Consider the following 5442-nt stretch of genomic DNA (forward strand, 5'->3'; position numbering starts at 1 on the left):
ACACACACACACACACACACACACACACACACACAGTGTTTGTTGCAGCAGGATGGTTAGCAGTGCTGTCCGTCTGCCTGGGGCCAGACAGGAGCTGTGGGCAGGGCCAGTTTTAATACTGCCCTCTGCAGCTTCCAGCACCACTGATTAGATCTGCCTCTGCTGCCCAGACCCTTCCACCCTGCCCGTGTGTGTGTGTGTGTGTGTGTGTGTGTGTGTGTGTGTGTGTGTGTGTGTGTGTGTCTGTGTGTCTGTGTCTGTGCATGTGTGTATTTATGTGTGTGTGCTTGTATGTATGTGTGTTTGTGTGCCTGCTTGTGTGTGTGTGTGTGTGTGTGTGTGTGTCTGTGTGTGTGTGTCTGTGCATGTGTGTATTTACGTGTGTGTGCTTGTATGTATGTGTGTTTGTGTGCCTGCTTGTGTGTGTGTGTGTGTGTGTGTGTGTGTGTGTGTGTGTGTATTTGATGGTTTGCTTAATGGCTGTCAAACACATTGCGCAATCTCAACGAGCTGTAATAACGACTGTCATAACAGAGGACCAGACAGCAATGGAGAAGAAAAGAAAGAGGGGGAGACAGAGGGAGACAGAGGGAGAGAGAGGGAGACAGAGGAGGAGACAGAGGGAGACAGAGGGAGACAGAGGAGGAGACAGAGGGAGACAGAGGGAGAGAGAGGGAGACAGAGGAGGAGACAGAGGGAGACAGAGGGAGAGAGAGGGAGATAGAGGGAGAGAGAAAGCAGCTATGATCCAGACAGTGTAAGTACAACGTAAGAAATGAAAAGCAAAGGGCATGCATATGATTGGCTTCCTGAATCAGGGCGCTGATGTCAGGGAGGGAGACTGGTGCGTGGCCATTTTTATGGGCTCCTGTTTCTGCCTGAGACTAATATCTGAACAGAGGAGTGGGGAGTGGAGGATACTGCAGGCTGCAGGAAACAGCCAGTTTAATAACTAAATGCCTATTAGACATAGCAGGAGCGACACTTCCTCTTGTTTTGTTATTCTTTTCCTCTCTCATCATTTCTCGCTCCTCTACTCTTCTCTCTCTCTCTCTCGCTCTCTCTCTCTCTCTCTTTTTCTCCCCCACACCCCTGTAATCTCGTCTCAGTTTTATTAGCCCCTTATTGTCGTGTAGTGCAGCAGGATTTGACAAATGCCGGGGGGTTTGATGACAGGGTCATGGTCGTCCTCGCCCCCCCTACCCGGGTGCCCAGCACGGGGGGGCGTGGCCCGGCCCCGGGCTGCCATCAGCTGGTCTGACAGCTTCATCAACACGCCCACCCCTCCTCTGTCCCCTCCTTCTCCCCCCATGCCCTCCCCCCACAGCGGTTGTTCCTAGCATCTGTTTCGCCTGGTGATTAATTGCAATTAGCAAGAGGGTTGAAAGCCCGTGGAAGAATGCAGCGGTGAGCAGACACATCAAGATTAATGAGGGAAGGCAGTTGTCAGAAGGACGCCATGGTGGGGTGGGGGGTGCGGGGGGGGCTGTGCGTGTAGGGCTGAAGAGGTGTGGCTGTGTGGCTCTGTGTGTGTAGGGCAGAGCATCTGTGGCTATGTGGTTCTGTGTGTGCACATGGGTGTGTATTTGCGTGCAAATCCATATAATTTGGTGCTTTTGGGGGGAGGCATTGTGTGCGTGTGTGTGTGTGTTTGTCATATTCTCAGCATGTTTACGCTTATCATGTCTTAAAGCCTTTTCCTCTCAGCAAGAGCCAGTACGTCCCAGTACGACGACAAGCAGAGAATAGACAGAATGAGATGGGGAGAGAAAGAGAGAGGGAAAGAGAGAGTCAGAAAGAGAGAGCAGGAAAGAGAAAGTGTGTATGTGTATGAGTGAATTAGAGAAAGAGAGAGAGACAAAGAGGGTGAGAAAGTGAAAGAGATAGATAAAAAGACAGAAAGAGAGGGAGGGAAAGAGAGTGAGAGGGGGCAAGTGCAACCCCAGGGGGCTGATTAAATATGGAAATTATAATTGCTAATTGACCTTTATTAATCAGGGCAGAGAAGTGTATCTCTTGTACTCTTGTTCTGTGTGTGTGTGTGTGTGTGTGTGTGTGTGTGTGTGTGTGTGTGTGTGTGTGTGTGTGTGTGTGTGTGTGTGTGTGTGTGTGTGTGTGTGTGTGTGTGTGTGATGCTCCTGCACTGTTACCACAGCAGGGGTTCTACCCGTTGTTCATTTTTCTGATCTCAAATTAAAGAGGTGTCTCATGTTTGAACATGAGATAATGGATAGAACACACACTCGTGCACACACACACACACACACACACACACACACACACACACACACACACACACACACACACACACACACACACACACTCAGCTCCTAGGTGCTTAAATAAAAGTGAAGGGATGATTAGGTGAAGTGAGTCATTCTTTGTGGGTGAGTGTGCCCTGCTGTGGTGGGTCTGTAACAGCAACACAGACGTTTGAAATGGGGCTTCTCGTCTTCTTTCTTTTGTTATTAGTCAAATAACACTTTACCACTTTCCATTTTTACCTTTCAGATGCTTTCTCTCAGCTTTGGCCACGCCTACTGGTGTCCAGCTCGTTAGCTCCACGCTGGCTGCGCCAGGACCTGCCAGAGCACACGCCGGGCCCGTAGTTGATTAGTTGAATGTGATTGGGTGATTGGGTGATTGGGCAGTGGTTAGCGGGTGGGCTGATCCAGAACAAGGGCTGGCTGCTGGGCCCAACACAGACCCATGTCCGCACCGCCTCCGCACGCTAGCTAACGACGCGCTGACGAGGGTGTTTTGTGTGAAACACAGGGTTTGTCCTGTAGAAGTTCACTATTCACCCAGCAGTAAAACCTCTCCAAGTGAGCTAAGCCGTCCTTATTTTTCCACTTCTGTGGAGAATCCTCTCCGTGTGGTCAGGAGTGTTTGAGAGCCACTCATTAAAATGGTGGCAGTGATGTTTGATGAAATAGAAAAACATCCCCTCCCCCTCCCTATCTGCTGCTCTCTGCTTCTGTCTGTTCACCCTCTCTGTTCACCCTCTCTTTCTCACTCTCTTTCTCACTCTCTTTCTCACTCTCTTTTGCTTTCGCATTTTTTTCTGCCCCTCTTTCTCATTCTCTCCCTGTCGCATCCTGACTTTCTCTCTGCCTCACTCTCTCTCTCTGTCTCCCTCTGCCTGTCTCCCTCTCTGGGGCTCTGGTGGATCAGAATGAAAACATTTTAGCCGGGTTAATCCGGTTAGTTGAGCTTCAGCGTCCAGGCAGCAGGCAGGTCTTCAGTGTTTGGCCCTGGGAAACACTCCGTGTGCCCCCTGGACCCCCGGCTTCTCAGCTCCGACCTCAGACGAGGGACTGTGGGACCTCCAGAATACGTGCCCTCTCCCGACAGCAGCCCCCTGTGACAGGAGCACCCTGTGTGTGTGTCGTGCACATGTGTGTGTGCGCATGCGTGTGTGTCGTGCACATGTGTGTGTGTGTGCGCGTGTGTGTGTCCTGCCTTTCTGAATTTTGATTTAGCATAACAGTATACACACACTCAGAACAAAGCAACCAGCACCATCTGGACACACACACACACACACACTCACACACACACACACACACACACACACACACACACATGCGCACACACACACACACACACACACACACACACACACACACACACACACACACACATCTCAGAAGCTCACGCGTCAGTGGTGGGAACAGTCTTTTTCCTGGATGAGCATTGTACTTCATCTTGGCAGTACAGCAACCACCACCAACAGCCAGCCTTAACTGAGAGCAATTCTTTCTCTGACCAGCAGGAGGCATCATACTAAATATCTACCTCAGCCACTTATTTGCACTTATTCGAATTTATGTATGATGAATGTCTTCTGTCTACCACTCTAAGTATGTCTGATTTATTGTACAACTGAACTAATTACTAATAGCAAGACAGTCAAAGCATCTGCAAGGAATAATGCTTGTGCCGTATTTAGTATCAATCTTGTCCTAGAAGAATTGTTGGTGTGTGTGTGTGTGTGTGTGTGTGTGTGTGTGTGTGTGTGTGTGTGTGTGTGTGTGCGTGCTTGTATACATGTGTAGGTGTGTGTGTGGTTCCGGAAGGAGGACCATGATTGAGTTCTAAGCTATAAAGCTGTCCATATGCCAGACACCACGTCTGAGAGGCAAAATGCTGAGATGCAGGAAACGAATGATTATCTGTCACAAGGCAATGCAGTGTTTTTATCATGTGCTATATCTTCTTCTGTTGGCCTGCTGGGTGAAATATTGCATAGCTGTTTACAGTCCTGCCCCCTTTCAGAAGCCCACAGATGCTTCACTATGTGCTAAACAGCAATATTTTATCCTGCTAAAGCTTATATATGATTACGGCATAGGTCCATAGAAAATACTGTTATATTCCTCTATTTGTTTTAAATTAATCACAGCCTTGTACATTTGCAGAAGTTTGTGTAGCCTTTTAATGACGTGTTCCGCGTTTTGGACCCAGAGATTTGGTTTGGCTGGGAGTTTGTCCTCCGTGGGGCTGACTCAGGGAGACGACACTGTCTTTTGTCCTCTCCGGGAATGTGGGCGGGGCCGATGAGCTCAGAAGTGGCGTGTGGTTGGCTGGCTGGTGACAGAGCGGTGCTGATTTATGCTTCTGCTCCAAACCTTGGGGTGATAGATCAGGTCAGAGGCCAGGCTGGGTCAGGATGAGGAGGAGTTCCACCAGGATGAGTCGTCCCTGCTGTGGCTCCGGCTGGCATGTGTGTGTTCGGGTCGGGCTTCATGCATGCAGAGGTCATTACAGATCATTGGGGTCAGAGATGCTGCAGTGATGGACCTGTAGTGTTTGTGTGTGTTTGTCTATTTTGGTCATACGCTAGATGTGTTTGGTTGTACTGTTTTCCGTTTTTTTCCTTCTTGCGTTGAAAACAAACATAACGGCATTTGGTAGTAAGAATACTGGCATGAAAGCAAGTCAGTGCAAAATGGACAGAAGCCCGTGTGGGTGGGAGGAGAGTGGTGGTGAGAGTTTAGCCCACAAGGGGGCAGCAGGTAGAGCCAGAGGCCCTGTGCTGAGCTGCAGTCCAGACGGGGCTGGTCTCAGTGCAGCCTGGCAAGGGCTCAGGCAACATGGTGGAACAGACAGAGGAGAGGAGCTCTCAGAGGAGGACAGGAGGGGCTGTGTGTGTGTGTGTGTGTGTGTGTGTGTGTGTGTGTGTGTGTGTGTGTGTGTGTGTGTGTGTGTGTGTGTGTGTGTGTGTGCGTGCGTGTGTGTGTGTGTGTGTGTGTGTGTGTGTGTACGGCCATCTTGCTCTCATGCTGTGGCATGAACATGGTCCTCCTGTGAGGCAGACACTCATCTCAACACACATAAGCGCACGCACGCACACACACACACACACACACACACACACACACACACACACACACACACACACACACACACACGCACACACACACACACACACGCACACAC

The sequence above is a fragment of the Brachyhypopomus gauderio genome, unplaced genomic scaffold (assembly GCF_052324685.1).
Source record: "Brachyhypopomus gauderio isolate BG-103 unplaced genomic scaffold, BGAUD_0.2 sc392, whole genome shotgun sequence".
Lineage (NCBI taxonomy): Eukaryota > Metazoa > Chordata > Actinopteri > Gymnotiformes > Hypopomidae > Brachyhypopomus > Brachyhypopomus gauderio.